This window comes from Pteropus vampyrus, unplaced genomic scaffold, assembly GCF_000151845.1.
Source record: "Pteropus vampyrus isolate Shadow unplaced genomic scaffold, Pvam_2.0 Scaffold699, whole genome shotgun sequence".
Classification (NCBI taxonomy): domain Eukaryota; kingdom Metazoa; phylum Chordata; class Mammalia; order Chiroptera; family Pteropodidae; genus Pteropus; species Pteropus vampyrus.
Window position 1 is genome coordinate 114,595 of NW_011889480.1, and position 22,282 is coordinate 136,876.

General features: G+C 37.2%; 2 pseudogenes; one reads left to right on the forward strand and one right to left on the reverse strand.

Annotated features, from left to right (window-relative positions):
* The first annotated feature begins 5,778 nt into the window (after positions 1-5,778).
* The window catches only part of LOC105309236, a 26,344-nt pseudogene continuing 9,840 nt past the window's right edge, over positions 5,779-22,282 (forward strand).
* LOC111733933 lies at positions 16,699-16,816 on the reverse strand (annotated as a pseudogene).

Sequence of the window (22,282 nt, forward strand, 5' to 3'; positions counted from 1 at the left end):
CACAATGAGATATCATCTCACATCTATTAAAATAGCTCTTATCAACAGGACAAATAATAACAAATGTTGGAGAGGATGCAGAGAAAAAGGAACCCTCATATACTGCTGGTGGGACTGCAAATTGGCACAGCCATTATGGAAAACAGTATGGAGTTTCCTCAAAAAACTAAATTGATCTACCATATGACCCAGCAATCTCTCTACTGGGTATTTACCCCAAATACATGAAAACTCATATCCGAAAACATATTTGCACACCAACGTTCATAGCAGCATTATTCACAGTGGCCAGGACATGGAAGCAACCGAAGTGTCCTATCATAGATGATTGAATAAGGAAGCTGTGGTACTTATATACAATGGAATATTACTCAGCCATTGGAAGAGATGAAATACTGCCATTTGCGACAACATGGATGAACATTAAGATAATCATGCTAAGTGAAATAAGCCAGACAGAAAAAGTCAAAATCCACATATCATTTATATGTGAGATATAAACCTAAAAGCAACAAACGAGACAAACAGAGACTCATGGATGTGGACATGGGTAGCGGGGAGAACATGGACTGAGGTGGATGAGGTAAAAGTGTCAAATATGTGGTGACAGAAATCAATATAATTATGAAAGGTGAACACGCAATGTGTGTGTGTATTTATATGCCTTACTGTTAAAATGTACACCTGAAATTTAATGGATTTCATTAATCAATGTCAGCATAAAAAAATAATAAAATAAAAAAATTTAGAAAAGTAAAAAATAAATAAAAAGTTGAAAATAGAACTACCTTATGACCCAGAAATTCCACTTCTGGGGATTTATCTGAAGAAACTAATTTATCCAGAACACTACTTTGAAAAGATATGTGCATCTCTTTGTTCACTGCAGCATTATTTACAATAGCCAAGATGTGGAATCAAACTCTAAGTAACCATCAATAGATAATTGGATAAAGAAGATGTGGTACATATATAGAATGGAATATCGCTCAGCCATAAAAAAGAGTGAAATCTTGCCATTTGCAACAACATGGATGGAACTAGAGTATTATGCTAAAATAACTCAGAGGAAGACAAATACCATATGCTTTCACTTCCATGTGCAATCTAAAGAACAAAACAGAAACAGACTTGTAGAGAATGAACTGATGGTTGCCAGATGTGAGGGGGGTTGGAGTACAAATTGGTAGCTATAAGATAAGTCATGGGGACTTAAAGTATAGCAGAGGGAATATAGTTGGAATATAGAGGGAATATAACTATGTATGTGTAATAACTATGTGTAGTGGGTACTAGATATATTGAGGAGATCACTTTGTAAATTATGTAAATGTCTAACTGCTATGCTATATACCTCAAACTAATATAAAATAATCTTGAATGTCTACTATAATTGATAAAAATTCTATAAAACCCCTTTAATAGTTAAATTTTAATAAAAGAAAAGCTAAAAAGAAAGAAAGAAATTTGCCAGAATGTTCATGTCGAGAGATGGGAGTATGGGTATCTATTTTCTGTCTTTTTCCTTTTTCTACATTTTCTTAATTTTCTGCAATGATTATATATTCTTTTATGATCAAAAAAATTGTTTATTGAGGAATCTATTTGTATCTTAGAACTGATTTCAAGATGGCCCCTCCATTCTTCCTATTCCCCTGGGGCAGGTCAGGTACAGAGTAATCCCTCAATAAAAGATAACTTATTATGGGCCATTATGCTAGTATTTGGAAGCTGAAAGAAAAGAGAAAGCAGGAATAAGAGAAACAAAAATTTAGGTGTGTGTGTGTGTGTGTGTGTGTAAAGAGATTTATTATAAGAAATTTATTGGCTCACACAATTATGGAGGCTGACACGTTCCAAGATCTGCAGTTAGCAAGTTGGAGACCCAGGAGAGCCAATGTGTAGTTTCAGTCTGAAGGCTGGCAGGTTTGAAACCCAGGAAGAACTGATGTTTCCCTTCTAGTCTGCAAGCAGGAAAAACAAACAAACAAACAAACAAACAAACTATTTCCCAGTTTGAAGGCAATTGGGCAGAAGAAATTCTCTTTTACTCAGCCTCATTGTTCTAGTTAGGCTTTCAAGTGTTCAGATGAGGCCCACCCCCAATAGGGAGGGCAATCTATCTTACTCGGTCTTTAAGTTCAAGTGTTAATCTCATCCAGAAACACCCCCACAGACACACCATGAAAAATGTTTAAAAAATATCTACCATCATAGAATAATATAGATTATATTCAATGTGTTCAATTTAAAAGGTGACAGCCTGAGGGACTAAAAAAGATCTGCACCTGGTTGAAACAATGAGTCAGATTGTGAACTGGGAATGACATCCAATGCCTTCAGGCTTCTCTGATGGGAGGCGGATGTTGCTGATGACTCCAGCAAAGAACTGAAAATATTTACTTTGATTCTGAGTATTTGGTGGTGGTGGTGGTGGTGGTGGTGTGTGTATAGTAAACAGAACAAAAAATCTGGTTTAGGGCAGATTTTTCAGATATGGGAGAACTATAATCAGTCTAGATGAGAGATGCAAATTTTATTGCTTCAGGATTCCATGAATCAAAGGAAGACATGCAAGAGGAACTTTGTGGGAACACCTGAGCCCCAGACATGCAGTAGGACATGGGAAATAAGGAATGGGTGAGGATGGCTGCTGCTACAATACTTTTCATAAAGTAGAAGAATATATAAAGATTATTATTTAGGGAGAGTGACTACCTTTAATATCAAAGTGGCAAAATAAACTGCCACTGGACACATTCTTGACTCCCTCATGCTGCTTTAATTCTGATCCTCATAACCTCTCATCTGGGCTACAAATAGACTGGTGCCCGTTTGTCCATTCTGCAGGGGATGTCAAAATTATTCCAATCTCATCATTGCATCTTAAAAAAATCAGTGGCTCTATATCCCTCCAGGAGAAAGCCCAAAGCCCTCCACTATCTGGCTCCTGTCCTATAGCTTTATCTTCATCTCCCATTCCATCCTGGCTTCTAACTCATCCTTTGTATTAAGGAGCAAATTCCCCAAACCTTTTCAATGAGGAAAAAGGATGACTATCATGCTGAAGTATTACCTAATCATCTGCCTAATTCTCTCATTTTCAGGAAAATGTTCTTTTGTTTGCTTGAGACCTAGACTCCGTCAAGTTAGCGCTCAGAGGAATTTAATAATTGCAAGTGATTTTTATCCAATGGACATGCAAATTATTTGCAGCTAAAAAGATTACCCTAAAAGTTATGGTTTATTGCCCTGTGGGAATCTCTATCTGGTAAAAAAGATAATCTCAAAGGCTATGGTTTTACTTACTATATTTTTGCATCTCACTTGGTAAATGAATTCCATCATTCCTGCCTAGATAAATTTCTGTTCCTTAAATGCTCTGCAAACTAGCTTTGCTCTCCTGCTCCCTCATCAATAAATAAGTCTTTGGCATATGTTCTCTATAATTTGTATGAGAGTCACGTCTTTATCTATTGGAAAATAATGCTTTGACATTAGATATTCAGCATTTTACAATTCTGGGCATATCCTATGCAGTTTCATAGCTCTGGACCTTTGCATTTACCACTCCCCTTTTCTTGGAGTTCTCCTTCTTCCTTGTTCACCTGGAAGATTCGTATTTCCTCCTTCCACACTGTCCTGAAATCCTCATTGACACTGCACACAGTGCTGACCACTCTCTTTGGACATCCTCTATAACTTGCAGATACTAGACTACAAATGAACCATGCCATCATATTGCATTTGTGTTTGTTTCTGGATTTTTTTTATTCTCCCAGAATAGCAACACATTACAGTGACCTTTATGCTCAGCACCTAGCTTAGTGTCAGGCATAGAGGAGATGCTCTATATATGTAGAAGTGTCCCCTCAAAATAAAAAATGGGGAAAGGGGAAGTTTAAGTGAGTGGAGAGAGTGTTATTAGGGGGAGGCCCAGAACTGGGAGGCAGTGAAGGAGAGCATACCTAGAGACAGAAGTACGAGAACCTAAAGTCTAGCAGGGGTTGCCAGGGCCCTTATCAGAGCCAGGGACTTTAATTTGGTTTTGGTGGGCTTTCCATCCTGTACGTCCCTGCCTACATGCCCAGAAAATATGCGAGTAAAAGCTTTGGCCCCCTCTTACCTCTTTGCCACAGCAGTTTCTGAGCAACACTGGAGCATCACAATGGAATTTCAGGAGGTCCAGGCCCTATTATCGTTGCTTCTCCTAATGGTGGACAAATAAGGACAGCAGAATAGGGACAGACTGACGCTTGGTGTGGTCCAAAGGCATTTCCTCCTGGCCTGGGATAGGTGAACCCAAGGCGAAATGCACAGAATGGTTATTTGGTGCTGAATCCCTTTGCTTCTCATTAAATAAATTGCTGTTTTGTCTATCTGTCTCTGGAGAGCTCCCCCCTTGAGGACCAGGGGAGTGATCTGTCTGTGGTGTCCACTCATGGGGAGCAGAGCTGGAGCTACATGTAGGATCTAAGTGCCAGGCTCTGAGTTCTGTGTACCATGTAGCTTGTTTCATTTTATCTGAAAAATCACCCTCAAAATCTAAATGCACACTTTACTACTGTTTTATAGGAGAAGAAAGGAACATTGCATTTTTATGTAATTTGTACAGGTCCTGAGGCAGAAAAGTGAAGCCAAGTTTAAATCAAACACTCTGACTCTCAACCCAGGGAACCTTGCTGGTGTTCTCCTGCCAGTCCAACCAGTCACTTCACTTCCCTGGATGCTCCAGGAAGGGATCACCTACTCATTGTGCTTCTCCCTTTAGGGCTTTCTGGTGGACCACAGCAGAGAGCGGTGGGTGGCACCTGCTGCTTCAACTGTATAAAAAGGATGGCAGAGGTCACAGGCAAAGAGCACAGAGTTGGCACATGGAAATTTAAGGCAAAGCTCCCACTCCTGGACATCCCTCTCGCTTTTTACTGTCTCCTCTTGTGTAATCGGCCCAGTCAATCTCAAAGGGAGACATAACGTTAGGTTCAATTCCTACTCAGGAAACTGGAAACATTTTAAAAATGTACCTCAGATATATCTGCGGTTAAGACTTCTAGACTCTGCTTAAAACTCTGTAAAGGTCGGTAACCTGAAGAAGTCAGACTCAGACTGACAATTTAATTTTTAATCCTTGTCTACTCTGCTTATTATCTTTGTGACATAGGGCAAGTTCTTAATATCTCCTGGCCTCAGTATTGTCATCTGACTTGATCCCGAGTTGATACAACTGCACTGAGTAATGATTAATAGATAATGGATTCTCCCCATGGGATCAACATGTGGCATGTGCATAAAGTAAGGACAAAATAAGTTTTAGATATTATCTTTAATAATGATGAAGTTGATTTTTTGTGACCTGAATTTGTGATTTCCCTCATTCTTTGACAAGACACTTTATTTTTGTCTTCATATAAGTAGATACTTAATATTTGGAGAAAACCAATTGAGTCTCATTTATTTCTGATTCCCCAGGGACTATACTTTGTTGGCACGTAGGAAGCATTGAAAACAAAACAAAACAAAAATCTCTTTTAAATATTGAATATGCTCCAATTTTGGTTAATAGAAACAGCATAGGCAACATAGCTTCCACAAATTGCGTGCTTTCCTCACTTTCAAGGGTGTCCCATAGAACTAGAGACAAGATAAAATAGTGCTTGTTTGTGTCTATGTAATGGACATGGGACCAAATTATTTTCCATTTATTAGTATCCACAACATTCAAGGTGTCCAGGCTACACAGAACCACACAACCTAACACATGTCTCAGAATTTTTCTTCATGGGTCTCCCAGAAGATGTAGAACAGCAGGCCTTCCTCTTTGGGCTCTTCCTGTCCATGTACCTGTTATCTGTGCTCAGGAACCTGCTCATCATCCTGGCTGTCAATTCTGACTCCCACCTCCACATGCCCATGTACTTCTTCCTCTCCAACCTGTCTTTGGCTGGCATCGGTTACAACTACACCATTATCCCCAAGATGATTGTGGACATCCAAACTCAAAGCAGAGTTATATCCTATGTGGGCTGCCTGACTCGGGTATATTTTTAAATACTTTTTTGGATGTATGGGTGCTATACTCCTGACTGATGGACTATGGCCAATTTATGGCCATCTGTTACCCACTGCACTACCCAGTCATCAGGAACTCATGCCTCTGCTGCTTCTCAGTTTTGGTGTCACTTTTCATTAGCAAACTGAGCTGCACAATTTGAATGTGTTACAACTTAACTTCTTCAAGAATGTGAAAATTCTTATTTTCTTCCATGATCCTTTTCAACTTCTCAGTCTTGCCTGTTTGACACCTTCACCAATAACATAGTCATGCATTTTTTTTTGACATCATCCAGGGATGGATCTTTTTCTCTTACTGTAAATTTGTTTCCTCTATTCTGAGAGTCCCATCATCAGGTGAGAAGTATAAACCTTTGTCCACCTGTTGTTATTACCTGTCAATTTGCTTATTTTATGCAACAAATATTGGGGTGTACCTTGGTTTAAATGTGTCGACTTCTCCCAGGTCTTGGTGATGTACACTATGGTCACCCCTATACTGAACCCCTTCTTCTACAACTGAGGAACAAGAACATCAAGAGAGCCATTCAGAGGCCCCTCAGCAGAACAGCCTACTTGAAATACCTGGGCCATTGTTTTTGTCTGTGGATTAGAAAATATTGCAAAACCAATCGTCTGGCATTGACAAGCATGACTCTCTAGTCACAAAATTTTTGTAACTCTCATGGCTTTCATTCCTCTTGATGTTTCATATCTGAATGTTGATTCTTTTGGCACATAGAATTGGAGAAATATTCTGGGATCCCACCTATGTCAAAACCTCATCAAGTTTGAATCCCATACACCTGTGGAATATTGTTTTCTTTTTTGTTGTTGTTACTTATGACACAGGCACCACGGCGAAATGCACAACTAGCTTTTTATTTTACGTATGTATTTTTTAAAATATACATACAATTCTCAACACTTTACACAGTCCATGTCCAAAAAACTTAGACATTGATCAAATCTATTGAAGCAGGTTACATGAGAATGCAACATTACTGGTCCTCAATTGTGGCTTTATGTTGGAAGCACCTGATGAGCTTTAAAAATTCTCATGCTTGCATCCCACCACCCAGGATTTAGACTTAATTGGATTGGGATGTAGCATGGCAGATGATGGTAATGGTTGTATAACACTGAGAATGTGTGTGTGTGTTTTTTTTTATTCCTTTTTTTTTTATTTTTTAATTACAGTTGACATTCAATACTATTTTATATTAGTTTCAGGTGTACAGCATAGTGGTTGGACATTTATATGATTTATTAAGTGATTCCTCTGATTAGTCTACTGCCCACGTGGCACCATACATAGTTATTATAGTATTATTGACTATATTCTCTATGCTGTACTTTATATCCATGTCACTAATTTGTAACTGCCGGTTGTACTTTTTACTTTCATCACCTTTTTTACCCAGTTCCCCAGCACCCCTCTCATCTGGCAACCATCAGCTTGTTCCCTGTATCTATGAATCTGTTTCTGTCATTTGTTATTTATCTTGTTCTTTATATTCCACATAGAAGTGAGATCATATGGTATTTGTCTTTCTTTGCCTGACTTATTTCACTTAGCTTAATGTCCTCTAGGTCTATTCATGTTGTTGCAAATGGTAAGGTTTCATTCTTTTTCATGGCTGAGCAATATTCCATTATATGTATGTACCACTTCTTTATCCAATTGTCTATTGATGGACACATAGGTTGTTTCCATATCATAACTATTGTAAATAATGCTGCAATAAACATAGGGATACATATACCTTTTCAAATTAGTGTTTTATATTTCTCTGGATAAATACCCAGAAGTGGAATTTCTGGGTCATAAGGTAGTTCTATGTTTAATTTTTTAAAGGAAACTCTGTACTGTTTTCTGTAATGGCTGCACCAATTTAATTTGCAGTCCCACCAATGATGCACAAAGATTCCCTTTTTTTCTACATTCTCACCAGCACTCGTTTGTTGATTTATTGATAGCCATACTAACAGGTGTGAGGTGATATCTCACTGAGGTTTTAATTTGCATTTCTCTGATGATTAGTGATGAACATCTTTTCACGGTTCTATCGACCACCTGTATGTCCTCTTTGGAGAAATGTCTCTTCAGGTCCTCTGTCCATTTTTTAATTGAATTATTTGTTTTCTTGGTGTTGTGAATTTTTAAAATAAATTTTGGATATTAACTCATTTGATGTATCATTGACTAATATCTTCTCCCAATCAATAGGTTGTCTTTTCATTTTGTTGATGTTTCCTTTACTGTAAAAACCTTTTTAATTTGACATAATCCTATTTGTTTATTTTTTCTTTTGTTTCCATTGCCTGAGGAGAATATTAACAAAACTATTAATGGGAGCAATGTCAGAGAATTTATGGCCTATGTTTTCTTCTATGATTGGGGTCTTACATTTAAGGCTTTAATTTATTTTGAGTTTATTCCTGTACATGGTGTAAGAAGGTGGCTTACTTTCATTGTTTTTTGCATGTATCTGTCCAATTTTCCCAATGCCACTTATTGAATAGACTGTCTTTGCCCCATTGTATATTCTTGCCTCCTTTTTCATACATTAATTGACCATAGTGTGGATTTATTTCTGGGCTCTCTATTCTGTTCCATTGATCTGTGTGTCTGTTTTAATGCCAGTGCCATACTGTTTTGATTACTACAGCTTTTTAGTATAGTTTGATATGAGGTAGTGTGATACTCCAACTTTGTTCTTTTCTCTCATGATTGCCGTGGCTATCAGAGAGTTTTGTGGTTCCATATACATTTTAGAATTATTTGTTCTAGTTCTGTGAAGATTGGCATTGGTATTTTGATAGGGATTGCATTAAATCTATAGATTATTTGGATAGTATGGACATTTTAATGATGTTATTTCTTCCCATCCATGAACATGATATATCCTTCCATTTACTTGTAGCGTCTTCAATTTCTTTATTCAATATTGTATAAATTTCTGAGTACATGATTTTTACCCCCTTGGTTAAATGTATTCCTAGCTATTTTATTTTTTGGTGCAATGGTAAATAAGATAGTTTTTTAAATTTCTCTTTTCGATAGTTTGTTAATGGTATATAAAAATGCCACCAATTTCTGAATATTAATTTTGTATCCTGATACTTTATTGAATTCATTTATCAGTCCTAATTTTTTTTTGGTGGAGTCTTTAGGGTTCTCTCTATATAATATCATGCCATTTGGAAATAATGACAGTTGTACTTCTCCTTTCCAATTTGGGTGACTTTTTTTTTCTTGTCTGAATGCTATGGCTAAGAGTTCCAACCTGTGTTGGATAAAAGTGGTGAAAGTGGACATCCTTGTCTCATTACTTATCATAAGGAAAATGCTTTTAGATTTTCTTCATTGAGTATAATGTTAGTGGTGGGTTTGTTATATATGGTCCTTATTATGTTGAGGTATATTCTCTCTGTTCCCACTTTACTGAGAGTTTTTATCATAAATGGAGGCTGGATTTCATCAAATGCTTTTTCTGTATTTATTGATATGATCATATAATTTTTATCCTTTATTTTGTTTGTGTGGTGTATCATGTTAATTGATTTGTGGGTATTGTACCAAACTCACATCCCAGGAATAAATCCCACTTCAGTCTATGATTTTATTTTTTTGCAGTATTTTTGGTTTTAGACTCTGGGTAATGGTGGCCTCGTAGAATGAGCTTGGGAGCCTTCCATCTCCTTAAATTGTTTTGAAATAGTTAGAGAAGAATATGTATTCATTTTTCTTTGAATGTAAAATTTACCAGTGATGCCATCTAGTCCAAGAGTTTAGTTGGTTGAGAGTTTTTTGATTACTCATTTGATTTCATAAGTAGTTATCAGTTTATTCAGATTTTCTTTCTTCTTGACTTAATCTTAAAAGATTCTATGTTTCTAGCAATGTATCCATTTCTTCCACATTGTCCAATTTATTGACATATAATTATTTGTAGTATTTTCTTATAATCCTTTGTATTTCTGTTGTGTCAGTTGTCACTTCTCTTTTATTTCTGATTTTACTTATTTGGGTCCTCTCTCTTTTTCCCTTGATGAGTCTGATTCATAGTTTATCCATTTTGTCTGTCTTTTCAAAGAACCGGCTCTTTTGTATTATCTTTTTAGATTTTATTTCCACTCTGATCTTTATTATTTCTTTCCCTCTCCTCCCTTTGGGCTTTGTTTGTTCTTTTTTTTCCAATTTCTTAGGTGTAATTTTAGATTGTTTATTTGAGATTTTTCTTGTTTCTTGAGGTGGGCCTGTATTGCTATGAATTTCTCTTAGAACTGCTTTTGCTGTGTCCCATATATTTTGGGCCATTGTGTTTTCATTTATTTTGCCTGAAGGTATCTTTTGATTTTTTCCCCTCAATCTTATTGTTAATGCATGCATTGCTTAGTATCATGTGTTTGCGTGTTTTTCAGTTTTCTTCTCGTAATCGATTTTTAGTTTCATGCTGTTGTGTTTGGAGAAGATACCTGATGTGATTTCAATCTTTTAAAATTTATAGAGACTTATATTGTGGCATAACATGTGGTCTATTATAAAAATGTTTTGTGCACTTCAAAAGCATGTATATTCTACTGCTTTGGGGTGAAATCTTCTATAAATATCTCTTAAATTCATCTGGTGTAATATGTCATTTAAGGCCACTATTTCATTGTTTCTATCTGGATGATCTATCTGTTGATGGCAATGGGGTGTCAAAGTCCCCTACAATTACTGCATTACCACTGATCTCTCCTTTTGTGTCATCAATATTTGCATTATGAATTTGGATTCATCTATGTTGGGTATATAAATGTTTACAAGGGTTATGTCCTCTTGTTGATGTCCTACTTTGTATCTTGTTATGGCCTTTGTTTAAAGTCTATTTTGTCTGGTATAAGTATAGCTACCCCAGCTTTTTTTTGTTGTTTGTTTCAATTTTCAAATCTTTTTCTGTTTTGTTTTTTTTTTACTTTCAGTCTGTGTGTTTTTCAATCTGAAATGAGGCATGTGTATATGTAAGGGTCTTGTTTTCTTATTTATTTAGCCACCCTATATGTTTTGATTGGAGCACTTAATCCATTTACATTTAAAGTAGTTGTTGGTAGATATGTTGTTATTGCCATTTTATTATTTATATATTTCATTTTCTTCTTTTTCTTAAAGAAATATTTTCAACATTTCTTGCAACACTGGTTTGGTGCTGATAAATTCCTTTAGCTTTTTCTTGTCTAGGAAGCTGTTTATCCCTTTGATTTCAAACGATAGTTTTGGTGGGTAGAGTAACCTTGGTTGTAGGTTCTTACTTTTCGTCACTTTGAATATTTCATGCCAATTCCCTCTGGCCTGCAAAGTTTCTGTTGAGAAATCAGCTGACAGTCTTATGAGAGCTCCCATGTAGGTAACTAATTGCTTTTCTCTTGCTGCTTTTACGATTCTCTCTTTGTCTTTAACCTTTTGCATTTTAATTATGATGTGTTTTGGTGTGGGCCTCTTTGGGTTTATCTTGTTTGAGACTCTGCACTTCCAGGACTTGTATGTGTATTTCTTTTGCCAGGTTAGGGAAAGTTTCAGTCATCATTTTATCAAGTAGGTTATCAATCCCTTGCTCTTTCTCTTCTCTTTCTAGTACCCCTATGATACAAATGTTGGTATACTTAATGTTGTTCCAGAGGCCCCTTAAATTCTCTGTATTTTTTAAATTCTTTTTTCTTTTTTGCTTTTCTAATTGGGTGTCTTCTTCTACCTTGTCTTCCAAGTTGCTGATTCAGTCCTCTGCTTTGCCTAATCTGCTGTTGATTCTTTCTAGTGTAGCTTTCATTTCAGTTAATGTATTATTTATTTCTGTTTTTTTAAAAATGGTTTCTATGTTCTTTTTTATGTTTACTATCTCTTTGTCAAAGTTCTCATTGACTTGATCTATTCTCCCCCTAAATTCATTGAATGTCCTTATAACCAATATTTTGAACTCTGAATCTGGTAGATTGCTTGCCTTCATTTTGTTTAGTTCTTTTTCTGAAATGTTTTTTCACTTTTAACATTTTTCTTTGTCTCCTCATTTGTGCATTCTCTCTGTGTTTATTTTTATGTATTTGGTAAATCTGTTATGTCACTCAGTCTTGACAGGCTGGCTTTATGTAGTAGGTGTCTTGTGGGTTCCAAGACCACAGTCTCCATAGTCACTTGACTCAGTGCTTCAGTAGTGTCCCTTGTGTGGATTGTGTGTGTCCTCCTGTTGTAATTGGGCCTTGAGTGCTGTTTGCTCATCAGTGGGTGGAGTGGGCCCTCAGGCTGTGAGGACTGGCTGCAACCATGGTAGAGTCTCAACCCACTGAGTGGGATTCATCCCAGTGGAGCTCTGGTACCTGGCAAGACCACCCTTTGGGTGTTCTATTTGTAGAGATAATCAGATGGTTCTCTGTTGTGGTCTGGGGCTGGCCACTTAATGTGTTGCTTCTGGGGCCCCTTGTGAGGGGCTCTGGTGCAAGCTGAGGTTAGCCTCTGCCTGTGCCTGGTTCGGAGTCACTTCCTACGGGTTACAAAGCAATTAAGGTTGGCAGCTGCCTATAATGGTCCTGGAGGCATGTGGGAGAGGCCACATTGCCACCCAAGGTCAACTGTTGCCCAAGTAGGCCACTACTTGGGGCCACTCAGAAAAGTGCACAGGAGATGCCCAAATTAGCTGCCACCTGCCTGGGGCCTGAAGACCTTGGATAGTTTTTAAGAATATTTGCAGCTTGGGCTGAGGTACAACCACTGATAGAGCCAAAGGTAGTATGCAAGTTGGGTGGAGCAGGGTCTCAGGTAGTCACCAGGGTGGGATGAGTGGTGTTCACCAGGTTAATAAAGATTCAGATTTGGTGCCTGCCTGCCCCTGCAGGCTGTGTTGGGGGGAGGGCTCAACATAGGGACAATGACCACTCTCACCCTGAAGCCATGCAATTCAGTTTCTTCCCATGTGTCTTTGGTGACTTTTTGAATAGCTGTCCCTTTGCTGGAGCTCAGGGTGAGTGCCTGTGAGTGAGGGAATCTGTGTGGTCCCTTTAAGAGGACACTTAGGTTTCCAGCAGCCCTCTGTCCCACCAGGATGTGAAGGAACCACCTCAGATCTTCCCACTCTGCCGTTGTGGGCACTGCTCTTCCTGGCACTGGATCTCTGGGCTGGTAAGCCCGGTGTGGGGCTGGCAGCTCTTGCTCCTCACTGGGGACCTCTGCAGCCAAGATATCCCTCTTGGGGATCTCAACCACTACACATAGGTGTAGGACTAACCTGTTTCAAGTTTCTACCCTTCCTACTGGGCTCCACGTGGCCTCCTCTTTATATCATTAGTTATAGGAGTTCCATTCAGCTGGTCTTCAGGTGGTTCTCCAGGTCAATCGTTCTATAATTTAGTTATAATTTTGATGTAGTCATGGGAGGAGATGAACACAGTGCTTACCTACTCCATTATCTTGACCTGAGGCCACACTGTGAATGTTCTTAATGCTACAGAACTGTATACTTCATAATGGTTAAGACTGTATATTTTGTTTGTGTATTTTACCACAACCAAAGTAAATTCATCGCACACACACATGCACACACAAATGCATACACACACACACACACTGAAGTAGAGTAAAATATTTTTCTTTTAAATGTGACTTTATTTTTTTGTTGTTGTGAAGTTTCACCTTTTTAGTGGGTTGTATTTTAGTGTGCCTTGCAGGTCATCTATTTGGTACACAGATTTATTCTGTTCAAATGTGTTTTTTTGATGGACCAATGTAACATTATATCTTTATATGCATATAAAGCACAAGTTACAGTGATGCTATGTACACTGTAATTGGTAATTAAATTGAATGTTTATTTTAATTATAACACAGCTAAGTTATTTTTCTAGTTTAAAAAACAAGTATGGACAAGGTTTTGAATTTCCAATGAAGGCATACTATGTTATACTTTTATTTAGTATTGAGTGGAGGTAGAGAAAGTAGTACTGTGGATGGAATATAAAAGAAAGACTGGAAGAAATTGCAATTTGCTGCAACAGAGCAAAATGAAAAAGATGTTTGCTGTGTAAAAATTTTTCAGAGACAGTAAAGTAGACAAAATTAGGAGAATTTTTAAAAAATAATTTATGAATTTGGTAAGTTTCCTGCTACTAGTCAAAAAAATGATCAATTTTGTCATCCGAAATAGGATGATTTATATCCAGCAAAAGTTCTTTCTTTTAACCTGCCTTTTTTTGTGTGTATTGTGGTAAAATAGCCATAAAATATATACAAATAATATACATAAAATATAACATAAAAGTTACCATTTTTACCGTTTTAGTGTATAGTCTAAAAACTATATTAAGCATATTCACACTGTTGTACAGCCACCGCCACTATTTATCTCTAGAACTCTTTTCATCTTCCCCAGCTGAAACTCTGTCCCTACTAAACATTCTCTATTTTCTCCCCGCCCCAAGCCCCAGCAACCACCATTATACTTTCTGTCTTTATAAATTTGACTACCTGAGGAACTTCATATAAGAGTTTTATTTTACAGTTTTATTTTTTAAATTTATTGAAATGACATTGGTTAATGAAATTATTATTGGTTTCAAGTGTGCAATTCAATAATATGACATATATATATATATATATATATATATATATATATATATATATATATATATATATATATATACATTGTGTGTTTACCACCCAAAGTTAAATTTTCTTCTATCACCATATATTTGACCCCCTTTACCATTATCTACTTTTATCCTTCCCCCTTTCCCTCTGGTAACCACTAAACTGTTGTCTGTGTCTATGAGTCTCTGTTCATTTGTGTTGTTCACTTTTCGCTTTCAGTTTTACATCCCACATATGAGTGAAATCATATGGTTCTCAACTTTTTTTGCCCGATTTATTTCACTTAACATGATAATCTCAAGATCCATTTATGTTGTCACAAATGTCAGTGTTTCACTTTTTCTTATGGCTGAGTAATAGTCCATAATATATATATGTACCACAACTTCTTTATTCAATCATTTATTGAAGGGCACTTTGGTTTTTTCCATGTCTTGGCCACCGTGAATAATGCCGCAGTGAACATCGGGGTGCATATATCTTTGTGGACAAATGTTTTCAAATTTTGGGGATGGATACCCAGAAGAGAGATTGCTGAGTCATATGGTAATTCTATTCTTAATTTTTTGAGGAACCTCCATGCCGTTTTCCATAGTGGCTGTGCCAGTTTACATTCCCACCAGCAGTGTCTGAGGGTTTCTTTTCCTCCACAACCTCTCTAACAAAAAGGATATTTTTAAAGATGAAAGGTTCAATTAAGCCATTGAACAATTGCCCAGTTGTTCACAGAATAAAGACCTTTCTGAGAATATCAGAGAACAATTGATTCAAATTTTTAAAAACTACAAGTACTTTTACTGAGTGTTGTAGTATAAGAGACCCTGTCCAATTAATGTTTTGATAAACTTTATTTCAAAGAATTTCCAGACTTATTAAGAAATGAGTTCAATTCATAGTCACAAAATATGAACTCATGGCGTAGATTTTTTTTAAATTTTATTTTATTAGTTTCAAGTATACAGTACATTGGTTAGACATTTATGTAGTTTATAAAACGATCCCCGTAATTGCTCTTTCTCTCCTCTGGCTCTCCACCTAGCCATTATATTAATGCTAACTGCATTCCCTATGCCATGCTCCCTATCCTTGTGACCATCTATCAACTAATAATTTGTACTTCTTTAACCCTTCACTCTATTCTCCCAGTCTCCCAACCCTCTTCCTCTCTGGCCATAACCAGATTATTCTCTATATTTGTGAGTCTGTTTTTGATTAGTTTGTTCTTTTTGTTCCTTAAATTCTGCATATAAGTGATATCATATTGTATTTATTTTTCTCTGACTTATTTCACCTCTAAGTCCATCCATGTCATTGTAACTGGTAGGATTTCATTTTTTCTCATTTTTTTGTTTATAATTTATGTATTTTAATTAGTTTCAAGTATACAGTACATTGGTTAGACATCTATATAGTTCATAAAACGATCCCTCCAATTGCTCCCTCCCTCCCTCCCTGACCCTCCTCCTATCCATCGTATTAATGCTAACTGCATTCCCTATGCCACGCTCTCCATCTCTGTGAACATCCATCTGCTCCTCATTTGTACTTCTTTAACCCTTCACTCCAATCTCCCAGGCCCCCAAACCCCCATCCCTCTGTCCATCACCAAATTGTCCACTATGTATGTGAGTCTGTTTTTTATTAGTTTTTTTTTTTATTCCTTAGATTTCATGAAATCATATAGTGTTTATCTTTCTCTGTCTGACTTAAATACCTTCTAGGTCCATCAAAACAATATCTTTTTCCATCTCTTTCCTTTTAGTCTCTGTGTGTCTTTTAATCTGAAGTGAGTCTCTTGTAGTCATCATTTGTAGGGGTCTAATTTTCTTATCCTTTCAGCCACTATATCTTTCTGTTGGAGCACTTAATTCTTTTCCATTTGAAGTACTTATTGATAGGGATGTTGTTGTTACTGTTCTTTATTCCTGTTTTTAATATGTGTTCTTTTCTTCTTAAAGAAGTCCCTTCAAAATTTACTGCAATACTGACTTGGTGGTGATAAATTCCTTTAGTTTATTTTTTTCCCCCACCTACAGCACCTGGTCTTCTTAGGTGTTCTCCCATCCAAGTACTAGCCAGGCTCAACCCTGCTTAGCTTCCGAATCAGATGGGATCGGACATGTCCAGGGTGGCATGGCTGTAGACTCCTTTAGCTTATTTTTGTCTGGGAAGCTCTTTCTTTATCTGTCCTTCAACTCTAATGATAGCTTTGCTGGATAAATTCTTGGTTGTAGATCCTTGGTCTTCATCAAGTCCCATATTTTGTGCCAAGCCCTTCTGTCTTGAATAGTTTCTTTTGAGAAACTAGCTGCCAGTCTTATGGATGTTCCCTTGTAGGTTACTATCTGTTTTTCTCTTGCTACTTTTAATATTCTTTCCTTGTATTTAACCTTTGGCATTTTAATTAAACTGTGTCTTGCTGAGGGCCTCTTTGGATCCCAGAGTTTGGGAATTCTCTGAGCTTCCTGGGGTTTTACGTCCATTTCCTTCACCAGATTAGGGAAGTTTTCCATCATTATTTCTTCAAACAGCTGTTCAACATTTTGATTTTCTTCAGATATGCTGATCGGAGAGATATTTGGACCCTTATTAATGTCTCATATACTACTTAAATTATTTTTATAGTCTTGGCATCTTATCTCTTGCCATTCTAATTGAGTGTCCTTGACTTTCTTGTCCTTCAGATTGGTCATTTCATGCTTTACTTAATTCACTTTTTAAAATTACGTTTAATATACTTTTCATCTCAAATAATGTGTTCTTCATTTCAGACTGGTTCCCTTTGATAATTTCCACTTCCATTTTTATGTTTTTTTATCTCTGTGTTGAAGTTCTCACTGAATTTATCTACACTTCCTAAAAGTTCATTGAGCATCTTTACAACCAGTGTTTTGAACTCTGCATCTGTTAGATTACTTGAATCTCTGTTCTGTTTTCTCATATGGTTTCTGCTTCTTTGTCTTCCCTTTTGGCTGCCTTTCAATGTCTGTTTCTATGAACTAAATAAAATTCCTAAGTCTCTCGGTCTTATTAGTGTGGATTTGTGAAGTAGGTGTCCAGTGGCACAGTCCTGAGAGGGGTTCAGCTGCAAGCCAAATTTAGCCCAGCCTCTGCCCCTCCGGGACCAACTGTTAAGATTCAGGAAGCAATCCACAGATGCTGTGCTTATAGTTGCCTCAAAAGGCCACACCGGGAAACGAGGCCAACTGGCTCTAGTGTGAGTCTAGGTGCTGCTCAGCAAGGAGCACCTGATTGGCTGAGGATATACCTGGATGTGGCGGGGTGGGATCACTAGTATGAGGCAGTGGGGTTTCAGGGAATCCTCTAGGTGGAGTGACCTCTGTTATCGTTTGTCGAGGTCTTTGCTATGTTGAGCTCTTACCTGGGAGGGGAGAGGACTCAATAGGGAACACTGAATACCGCTGGCACTTCTGTACAGAGCAGTCTGGCCTTGGCCCTCTGACAATGTCTCCTTGTAAGTTTCTGGTGCCCCCCTGCATGCATCCAAATCGGCACTGGTGCTCAGAGCGAGCAGGTCCGTCACCGGGAAAATCCGCTTGTGGATACGGTTCCTTTAAGAGGCGTCTACCACTGCCACTGCCTCGGTCTCACTCAGCTGCTCAGACTCGGCAGCCCCGTATCCTCACCCTGTCCTACCTTCTGCCATTGCAGGGTGCTTTCTTGAATTTCTCCCTAGTTGTTTAGCTTCTTCTTCTAGATCTCAGGTGATTTTCCTTACTGCTTGCTCCTTGTTTCAGTCACAACTTTGATTTGTTCACTAGAGGGAAGAACCAGAGCCTCTATCATCTACGCCATTTTTTTCCCCTCCTCGAAAAGATTAGTTTTTGATTATAGACTCTTCCAAATGAAAATGACTGCATTTTTGACTTTTTGGAATAAACTTTTAAAAATTTATGAAGTTGATATCTAGAGTGGAGAACCAACACTTTCATTACTAATGTTACTTGTGACTTCTGATTAAGACAGAAGCTGTTTGCTCTAGGATTTCATTTTTCTAATGGCTGAATAATATTCCATTATATACACAAAACATAACTTCTTTATCAATCATTTATTGATGGACATTTAGGTTGCTTCTATATCTTAGCTATTGTTAATTGTGCTGCCATGAACATAGGGGTACACGTATCTTTACGAATTATTGTTTTGGTTTTCTTTGGATAAATACCCAGAAGTGCAATTGCTGGGTCAAAAGGTATATCCAGTTTTAATTTTTTGAGGAACCTCCAGACTGTTTTCCATAGTGGCTGTACCAACATGCAATCCCACCAACAGTGTATGAGGGTTCCCTTTTCTCAATATCCTTGCCAACATTTGTTGTTTTTAGATGTATTGATGATAGCTATTCTGACAGGTGTGAGGTGATAGCTCATTGTGGTATTAATTTGCATTGCTCTGATGATTAGTGACCTTGAGCATGTTTTTGTATGTCTATTTTTGAATCTTGCCATAATAGAGTTGTTGCTCCCTAAGTCTATCTACTACAAAGGATGAAGAAATTGCCTATGTAATATTCAAAGTCTTGTATTTATAGTTGCAATGACTGTTGAATTATACCTCAGTGTTGGATTATCACTGAGGTTTTAAGTGATATACATGTGGTAGAAAGCTGTTCATTTAATGATATTATACTTGGCAATGAGAAATTGCTTTTAATTACTCGCCTTGTATGAATACGTCCAACTTTGATTTTACTGCTCTAATTCAATCAGCTAATGAAAGAATGATACATTTCACTTAGAATTAAGAATAAATATTTTATAAAATAAATAATTCATTGATTTAAAGATGTATTACAGAACTCAGGTTTTTGTGGTAAATCATAGACTATATCTTTAATATTCTGCCATCTACTGGAGCATTTCTTTTTGCCATTTAAATATTTTCTCATGTCCGAAATGAAAAAAAAAATCTTATAGTTCTTCCTCTTGTTTTTTCTCTTCACAACCAAAGTTCTTGATAGTGTTCTACACTTATGAGGTCAATTTCCTCATGGCTAAGTCACTCCTAAGCCCCCTATAAATAGACTGCTTCCATCTCTCTACCATAATTCATCTACTGTTTTCTATGTCTCTAAATCCAAGACTTACTATTCAGCCTGTATTATATTTGACCCATGTATTATCATTTTACATGGTTGACTCTCCCTATCTTGAAACATGACTTTATCTTCACAGCGTGTTCAGCACCACATTGCCTATCCACTTCTGACACAGTCACAAGGGATTCACTGAGACAGATGCATTTCTATTTTCTTCTGTGTTACTTTGAGAATCTAAGTACTATGGCTATAGGGAAATGGGTTTTTGGAGCACAGATACATTCCTGAGGAGGAACTTCTTTTTCTCAAAGCCAAATCAATAGTGATGAAAACTCATCCAAGAAGGAAGTGTCCATGGGGAGCAGAGAGATCCGTCTGGCTCCAAAGCTGCCTACCTGGAAACAGAATTAGCAAACACGTTCAGTTCTGCAATTAGCTCCTTTCCTCAAAGGAGCTGAATGACTTCATGAGTAGAATAGCAGAGGAACAATTTATTTAATGAGAAATGATGATAAATTATTCCACTGGGGCTTGAGAAACCATAATACTTCTCTAGCATCCCTGCCCATAGTTCAGCGACACCTGACCAAGAGGAGACTACACCTGTGCCTCTCACAGACATGGCTTTGTGACAGGTTTTATCTCCCCACCATTCCCTGAGAAAGTCTTTCTTCAGCATCCAACACTCAGAGGAGAAAGAGGTTGTGCAAACATTCCTTTAAACAATGCCAGTGGAGTGACTCACAGTCCTACTGAGTACTGTGTATGAAACGAAGAATTAAAAAGGTGGAGAGGGAAGGAGGTAATGCAGTTGATAATGTTTCATAACGATTTATTTTTTTAATCTCTAGAATTTATTTCTCTGGTTATTTATGTCTTCTTAGATTCCATTACAGTGGTTTTCTGTCGCCGCCAGCTCTGATAGAATCTAGTATCATTCTAGAACCAGTATCTTGCTCAATGTCAGTAGAAATTGGTACTCCTTCCTGGGTGAAGAGTTTCCAACACATCTGCTAATAGCTTCCTTGTCCTTCCTGAGTATAGTAGTTCTCAAAGTGTCGTTCCTGGAGCAGCAGCATCAGTACCCCTGAGGAGCTTGATGGCAATGCAGATTCTAAGTCCCCACTCAACACTTGCTGACAGAAACTCTCGGAATGGGGCCCAACAAGGGCATTATCAAGCCCTCCAGGTGACTCTGATGCATGCTATAACAGAGAACCTTTGCTCCAGCAAAGTACCTACTTCTCCACCCAGCCTGATCATCAGTTGGTTTCTATGAGGTTATACATACTCTTCAATTTAACAAATATGTACTAACACCCACTATGTGCCAGGTGTTATCTGTGATGTCATTACAATTGCGAATCGACCTTTTTCCCCTCTTACCTTTCCTAATGATTGTTTGCAAAGACATAAAAAACTGATTAATTCTAATTGTGTTTAAATGGACTTTTTCAGTGTTGCAAGCAGGTAATCAATTTGTAGCTGATAGTGAACAATTTTGTTCTTGGGTTTTGAGGATTATTACCTCATTTACTTTTCTTGTCTTATGGCATTTATTAGGAATTATTAGAAACAATGTTAAATAATTATAACAGCAGGAATAATTTCCACTTTCTACTTCTTGTGAGTTGGTTTTGCTTTTTAGGGATTAATGATGGATCTTGGATCAACACTAGGTTCAACCTAGCTATTTTTATTACATGTGGGCAGTATCCTTCTATTCTCTGTGACTGAAAATTTACTCTATTCTCTTCCCATCAATGACTTAAATTTTATTACTTGTGTTTATGTTAAAACTATTATTGTTTTCTGCATTGCAAATACTTTGTTATCTGACTTTCTAATATTAAATATTTTTATACATTTCAGGTGAACATTAATTCATAAGGAAGTATGTGATTTATAATTTTCTACTTTTTCTGGTTGCTGCATCTATAGTCAATGTAGGATTGACAATGTAGGATTAACATTTCTTGTTTGTGTTATATATGATTATTTTTTGTTTCAACTTTCAATTCAGTTTTCCATGCATTTTGAGAACAAAACGCTGAGAATTCAGTTTTCCATGCATTTTGAGAACAAAACGCTGAGAATACCAGGACAACTAAATTTTATAACATGTGGTCCGAACTTGTGTAATTTATTATTCAGTTGTGAAAGGGACAGATTTTAATCAAATAATTTCATAAGTAAATGCAGAAACAGAAGTGTAACTCATGTAAAGAAGAACAATGTAGTGCTCTATACAAGCACAGTCTAAGGAGACTAAACAAAGTGGGCAGGGAGAGTTCAGGAAGGCTTCTTTGAGGAAGTGATGTTCTATCTGAGATATAATAACAGGAGTTATCACAGGAGGAAAGGGCATGGAGGAGCAGCCCAGCAGGGGATGGGGACAGTACTTGCTGCACAGGCATGGCTTGGGGAAGACATAGCATTTTAGGATTCCTAAGAAGGCAAAAGTTTTGGAACTTAGAGAGTAAAAAGATGGTGTTGTTCTTAATAAGACTGGGAGTTGGGAAGAAACCAACATGTCTGGCAAATCTGGA